Below are 7,637 nucleotides of genomic sequence, written 5' to 3'. Positions count from 1 at the left end.
GTGCATTCTTCGACATAACTAACTGGTTGCCTCACAGAACACCATAAAAATATCCAAGGGACCACGAGTGTCTTGTGTTCTTTTAAGGTAGTACTTGAGAGCTCTAACTGGACATAGAACTCCCTCAGGTTCCTGTCCAATAAGGTCTGCTAAACCTTTAATTTCAAAGTGTCTAGGCCAAGGGTTGAAGACCTATCATTCTTAGCCAAGAACTTAGGGCTTAAAGAATAGACAGCATTGTGTTCCTTGAAGCCCACATGATGGCCTCGAACTTCGCTCACTCTCTTTCGTCGCCAGAGCCGTGAGGAATGCCGTTTTGAGTAACATCCTTAAGAGATGCAGAGTGGAGAGGCTCAAAAGGACTAAACATCAAAAACTTGAGCATTACGTCCAAGTTCCAAGCAGGGGAATTAGCTGAGGAACCTTGGACGTCTTGAAAGAGCTCATAAGATCGTGGAGGTCCTTATTGTCAGACAAATCTAATCCTCTGTGTCTGAATACAATCGAAAGCATGCTCCGATAACACTTGATAGTCGGAACTGCTATATCGAGTTTTTCTCTTAAGTAAAGGAGAAAATCCAGTAACCTGGCTCACAGTGATAGAGGAAGAGGAAAAGCCCTTCTTTCTACACCAACCTTTGAAGGTTGCTCACTTCGCTAGATATATCATTTAGATGAAGAACTTCTGGCTCTAGCGATGGCCCGTGCCACCTGGCCAGAAAAAACCCCATCGCTCTGACCAAGTTTCGATAGTCTGAAAGCAGTCAGGTTCAGAGCGGGGAGATTCAAAGATATCTCGTGAAGTGGGTTTGTATGAGCAGGTCTGCTCTCATAGGAAGGGTCCTCGGAACGTCTACCAACCAGAAGAGAAACTCCGAGAACCAGTGGTTCGAAGGCCAAAACGTGGGGATGAGAGTCATCCTCGTCCCTTGTGAGGCCGCGAACTTGCGTATGACTTCTCCCAGAATTTAGAACGGGGAAAAAGGCGTAAACATCTATTCCCGTCCAATCCCAGGAAGAGCATCTATCTGGACAACTGCCCCAGGGTCGAGTACAGATGAGCTTTACAGAGGAGCCTCGCTGTTCTTGAGGTCGTGAAAAGATCCACAAGATGGTGACCCCAAAATTTCCAATAATCTTGGCAAACCTCCTGATGAAGGGTCCATTCCTTCGGCAGGAGTTGATGGCGCCAACAGAGCAGGTCTGCTCGAACATTTTCGACCCCTGCAACAAAACTTGTGAGAATCGAAATGTTGCGAGCATAGGCTCAAAGAATAATCTCTCTTGCAAGGCTGAACAGGGAACAAGTAGTATTGTCCGAGTTTGCTAGAACAGCACGATTGCAAACTTGGACCTCGAAAGAATTGGAGAGCTAAAAGATAGCCGCCAAATCTTTGAAGTTGATGTGCCAGGACACCTGTTCCTCTCTCCAGGTTCCTAACACTTCCTCTCCCTCTAGTGTTGCCCCCCAACCTGTTGACGACCCGTCGGAAAAACAACACTAGGTCGGGGTTCAGAAGCTTGAGGGAGATCCCTTCTGCAATTTCGTTGGATCGAGCCACCACTACAGATCCTCTTTTATATAAGGAAGAATTCTAATTCCTCTTTCAAGTCTTCCTTGCTTTGCCAGTTCTCCAACAAAAGAACTGAAGAGGCCTGAGATGCAGACTCCCAGTGAAAACAAACTTCTCCAGCGAGGAAATGGTCCCCAGCAGACTCATTCCTTCCTTCACCTAGCATGTTTCCTTTTTCCAAGAAGGCCAAGACTTTTTCGTACATAGAAGTTGCCCGTTCTTGCGACGGAGACGCTATAAAAAGCCGCTGAATACATCTGAATTCCCAGACACAATGGACAGTGAGGGGATCAGCTGCGACTTTTCCACAGACCAGAAGTCCCAGGGACTTCACAAGTTGCAGAGTCAACTGAAGGTCCTCCAGATACCTTATACCGTCGGCGAATGACGCTCGAATCAACCAGTCGTCCAAGTAAGTGAGATCCTGACGTGCGACAGATGCAACTGCATCGCAACGTTTTCCATGAGAAGTGTAAACACCCTCGAGCAAAAATGCGACGCCAACAGCATCTGGTGTTCCCAGGCGGTCAACCATCCAAGTACTGACCAGACCAACGTTGCTTTTAACTTCGCTGATCGGACGAGAAGCGGTGTTTTCAACGTGGTATGGCCGTTGTGCAGAGTCCAAAGCAGAGAGCCCTGAACTGGTACGTCTAGTCCCCCAAGACAACCTGAGATACTTCATCGAACGTGGATGAATTGGGGCGTGAAGATAAGTATCTTGGAGATCAAAAGATACCATCCAATCCCGGATGAAGGGCTCCTAGTATTGACTGCAGAGGTCTCCATCTTGAACTTTTCCTTCTAGGACCAAGTTGTTCGACTTGTTGACATCCAAGACGGGTCTCCAGCCTACTGAAAGTTTTGGGACTTAGAAACAATCTGTAGTAAAATCCCGGGAACAGCGAGTCCAAGACCTGTTCCACTGCTCTCCGCTCGAACATCTGTTGAGCAGGTCAAACAGAATTTTCTGTTTGACAGGAAGGCAGTTGGGAAACAAAAACAAAGGAGGAGGAGACAGGAAGGGAATCAAGTAACCTCTCTCTAACAGTAGGAGGGACCAAACGTCTGCCCCTCACTCTTTCCAGGCTTGTGCAAAATGAAGCCTGGTTGCAAGGGAGTCTGGAGATGAAAGGAGTCACTTGCTACCTCTCTTGGAAGTGACATTCCTTCGGAAAAAACTCTCTCTCGTGGTGCGGGTCTCGTGTTGCTTCCCATGGAAGCCCCTTTGTTTGTAGGCTTTCGTTTACTTTTTTGTATCATTGAGATCGGTGCACAGCGTTATGAAGGAGATGCAGTTTGAATGTCGATAACTTTAGTTTTGAGAAAAACGATATTTTTTGCTTCTCTGTGTATTTATTTGCTTGTTGTTACACAGTTTGATGTTTTTATGACATATTGAAAAGCCAAAAAATAGACTTGCAAAGTAATATAACTTCGCTAAATGAAGCTAAATGAAGCGAGTGCCAAAACACGGCTCAGGTTGGGCAGCGTAACGTCTTACTTAGTCAAGCTCTGAGCTGCTACTGACTGACTGCCACTGACTGCCCCTGCGGCATTCCTGTCTTTAAGCTGATGCGCACTAGGTCCACAGGGTTGCCATAGATCGCATTAGATATTTCATAACTAAAAGGAAATTCCACCGATATACTGACAATATCATTACATTATACGAAAAAATGTAATTTTGTCTATGATAGGTTACTGTTTTGTTTATAACTCCTAAATGTGGCGAACTTTTAAATAAAACTTTCTGAGAAGATAGTCAGGATATGTATGATGCCATAAAAAAAATATCCCAGAAAATTTGATTTCCGATTTTTTTCGTCAAACGCTCCCCTTAAGACAAAGACAACTGCGAGGTGGAGAGACGGAGCGAAGGTTGAAAAGTCTCAGGAAACAGATCCTTAAGAAAAAGCCAGAGTCTGATAATCAGAGGAAGAAGAAGAAGACGAAAGATGTTTCTCTTCATCCAAAGGCTGTGACGAAAGAGGATGTTCTTCCCCAGCTGAAGGGTCTTGAGTGAGTGGTGAAAGTAGTTCCGATTAAGCGATACGTAAGCGGAACTCCCACGAACGAAGAAGTCGTCAACTAGAATACGTATAGTAAACATAAAAATGTGGAACGCTTCACGATTAGCGTGTCATCCTTGCACAGGGGCCATGCTAATCTCTGTATCGTTCCGATTTTAGTATATGCACTGCCGAAGCAAGTACTGGCTAAATTAAGAAGGACATCAGCTGTTGCAGCGGGTAGTTGTGTGACATGATGAACAACTGGAAGAGCGTCAACACAAGACTGGAAGCTATACGTGAAGCGAACAAGCGTGGAGCGTCATGGCGTGACGCCGCGAGAGGCTCCGTGGCAAGTACTAGAAGAGAGTCACAGCGACAATCCCGCCATTGGCGTCATGGGAAGAGCGCGAAGATCAAGGTGGCGCGTGAAGCGTGAGAAGCGCACGAAGAGCAAGACTTGCGCTCCTGGCGCGAGACAAGAGAAAAGTCCAACACCTCAAATCGGGGAAGACGAATAGGAAGCCACTAAACACTCTCTCTAGACGACAGACAAGAAGCAAAACATCTAGCAGATGAGGAAGACGAAGCAGGAGACGAAGGTGAAAGTCTGTACCTCTTAACAGGCAGTTTCGAAACTTGAAAGGTTCATGAGAGCATCCAGCTGTTGTTGCAAACCCAACAAAATCTTACGCGTTGGAGAAGCCAACTCTCTCGGGAGAAGGGCTGAACCTGAGAGAAGGAAAGGGCGAGAGACGTATACTTCCTTCCACAGGGAAGAAGCTCTAGCCCCTTGCCTTAGCGCGACAGGGGTCGAGTAGCGTCATCATTCGAAAAACACTTTATTCTCTTCTGCAGAGGAATATCCACACAACTTTCGGGGAAGAGTACAAGCGTCTAGAGGAAGAGGACGTGGGCGTCCTCTCCCTAAGCTTCTCTCAAGAGGGCGAGAGTCCAACCGAGAGCTCCAACCCGAGGCGGGAGGACGTGTTGGAGGACGAGAAGCAATCCTTCAGGATGCGTGCCTGAGCACGATCCCTGGCAGCCTGGGTAGCGTCATCAGGACCTGCCGAAGGGACGCCAGATCGGTGGAAGCCCCGTAACCCTCATGCGACTTCGACATGCCCCTCCTGGTCCTGGGAGTTCGACAGAGGTCCAGGCCTAGAGGCATTATAGGGCCGATCTGACGCCCCCTCCACAACACTAGGGCACTAGCACTAACACTATGCATTTGAATTGCATTCACTTTAGTTTCAAGAGCACGCATTGACTCCAACACGAGAGCCAGGGAATTACCTTCAGCAGCAACAAACTACAGGGTTAGTACTAAAATTTACTACAGGGTTACTAGTAGGAGAAAACCCTGACTGTCCATCCAAGGATGCACTCTAGGAGGAAGATTCCTCAGCCTATCACGCTCCAATTTAAGCATATAGGCTTCATATTTCTTCCACTCACCTCAGACAATCCCACATTCATTACCGATTATCATAGAGCATTGAACACCCTTACATATCATACATAAAGTGTGAGGAACTATCAAAGTCTTCGATAGCCTCACCTTACATTCACCAAGCTACAGACTCGATAGCTAGAGGTAAGACATCTTAATTATAAGAAAAGTCAAAAGCAAAATCAAAAACGGTCCACAAAGAGCGTATGCCAAGTCACAGATCCAGTCGAATACCAAAAAACAACCAAAATACTTAAGTGACAACAAATTTCGAAATCCAAATGGCGGAGGAACTGACAACAGGTGTTGACAGTCCGCGACAGAGAAAATCTGAATAGAAAATGGGAATGGTTCCTGATACCTCCCTCCCAGCGGCGGGGAATGGGTACTAACCACCTGCCCGGCCACTGCGTGTGCAGCGTAATTTGAAATTCTGTCGGACTTTCGGAGAATACAGCTATATATATATATCTGACAGGTAAGTCTCATAGAACAAAATGTCATTTTCATTATAATGACTTACCAAAACACTGTAAAAGCTGATTCCACATTTAAGGTGGAAGGGCAGGGATGAAATACCAGTTATTGAAAGGTTACACACACACAAAAAAAAAAAAAAATGGAACAAACTCTAACCATGGGTATCTTAAGGATCCACCAACAAAAGGGCAGGAGTCACCTTACCTGGTAGATTCATTTTGCAGGGAGGTACTGCTGCTGGTTGAAGCTCCATTACCTGCAGAGGCCTTGTGGCATAGCACTGCTAGAACCACTCTGCTCCATATAACAAACCCAAGCAGGTGGGAAGTACACCACAGACTGAGACAAGCCAGTGACTTCTTTGCTCTTGCCCTGAGCAATTGGAAAGCAAAAAGACTGAAAAAACGGGTCTCACCGCCTAACCTAAAAATAGTTAAATACATCCCCTTCCCTATACCCTCGGCAGCTCAACTAGAATGGAGGGTACTCCAGGTGAACTGAGCACCTTGGCTTCCATTAACTCAGCAACCATAAAACCACAGGGGGAAGGAAAGATAAAGGAACCTACCCCAGTGTATCCCCTAAAACCAAGATGCTAGTATGAGGGAGTCTAAAAACAGGTCCTGATACTTAACTTCAACCTTCCTAAGGTAGTGAGACCAAACACCGACTTCATGGACCTCCAGAAGGTGCTCTTGTGATCTGGGACATGAAAGTGACTTATTATGACGAATGGCCACTGAAGTTGCTTTTGAGCGCAAGTTCGTGAATGTGAGACTTGACTAGGCGTGCGTCCTCTTCGTTGATGTGCCTGTGCGCCTCTAAGATGAGTTCCTGGACGAAGAAAGCCAGGGCATTCTTGGATAAAGGTCTGTTGGATCTTTCACTGAACACCACAGGTTATAAGAACGTCCTCTGACTAAAATGGCCGTTCTGGTACATAAGTTTTGATAGCTCTAACGGGGCACAAAGAAGCCTCCAATTCTTGAGGGCCAGCCATTCTGGAGAGGTTCTGAATGTTGGAAGGACCTGAGGCCACGGGTTGAAGGAGACTCGTTCTTGGCTAGAAAATTCAAGGTGAATGAGCAAACAGCATTACCTTGTGAAAAACCACTTCCTTGTCAATGGCTTGTATTTCACTAACCCTCTTTGCTGTTGCTAAAGTAACCAGAAAAAGGGATTTCTTAGTGAGGTCTCCCAAGAGAAAGATCTTCACAAAGGTTTGTACCTTGGAGACATTAACCACCTCAAAACTACATCTAAATTCCAGGCAAGGGCAGGTTTTGGGGCCTTAGCTGTGTCTAAGACTTGAGGAGGTCTGACAAGTCCTGGTTATTTAGCAGGTCTAACCCCTATGGTAGAAGACGGAGGACAGCATAGCTCTGTAGCCCTTGATGGTTGATGGCATCAATTTTCTTGAATCCTCTGTAAAAATGAAAAACCAAGTTGAGTTATAGACGTCGAAGAAGAGGAGATACTATTTTTTTCTACACCAGTTCCTGAAGACTGTCCATTGGATTGGTATAATTTGAAGAAGTGTCCCTTCTGCACCTGTAACAGCCTCTGCAGCCTTTCTGAAAAACCTCGCGCTCTGATGAGCTTCCTGACAGTCTGAAGCCTGTCAGGCATAATGGACAATCCCTGGTGGAACTTCATTAGGTGGGGTTGTCTGAGGCGACTTCTTTTGAGAGAAAGCCTCGGGAAGTCTATCAGGAGATCTAGCAGGTCGGGGAACCACTCCTTTCTTGGCCAGAAGGGGCAACGAGGATCAGCTCGACCTGCTGACTCAAATTCACTTTGTTTATCAACTGCCTGATGAGCCCGAGGAAGGAAGGCATGATTAAACAGGTTCGTCCAGTCTAGAGCATGGCGTCCACCAACTGAGTCAGTGGGTCTGGAATTACTTGTGAGCAGAATTCACTGGGAGACGATGGTTCTTGGAGGCAAGAGATTCTACAATGGGAGTGCCCACAGATTCCACAGATCTGGCACACTTGTGGGTGCAGGGTCCACTCCGTGGAGAGTCTGGTTCATCTATCGGCTGAGTTGGTCCATATTTTACGTTCAGTTTTCCCTGCACAAACCGAGGGAACAGGGCCACCCTGTTGCTGTCCGCCC

At 46.5% G+C, this 7,637-nt stretch overlaps 1 non-coding gene and 1 pseudogene across 1 annotated transcript; both read right to left on the bottom strand.

Moving 5' to 3' along the window:
- Positions 1 to 2,072: 2,072 nt before the first annotated feature.
- On the bottom strand, positions 2,073 to 2,192 carry LOC136841322 (5S ribosomal RNA; annotated as a pseudogene).
- A 1,495-nt stretch (positions 2,193 to 3,687) lies between these two features.
- On the bottom strand, positions 3,688 to 3,790 carry LOC136841338 (U6 spliceosomal RNA). Its single transcript, XR_010853890.1, has one exon. It is a non-coding gene; the product is annotated as a U6 spliceosomal RNA (small nuclear RNA).
- Between the last annotated feature and the right edge of the window lie 3,847 nt (positions 3,791 to 7,637).

Source organism: Macrobrachium rosenbergii, chromosome 8 (assembly GCF_040412425.1).
Source record: "Macrobrachium rosenbergii isolate ZJJX-2024 chromosome 8, ASM4041242v1, whole genome shotgun sequence".
Classification (NCBI taxonomy): Eukaryota; Metazoa; Arthropoda; class Malacostraca; order Decapoda; family Palaemonidae; genus Macrobrachium; species Macrobrachium rosenbergii.
This window is presented reverse-complemented; position numbering and strand designations above follow the sequence as displayed.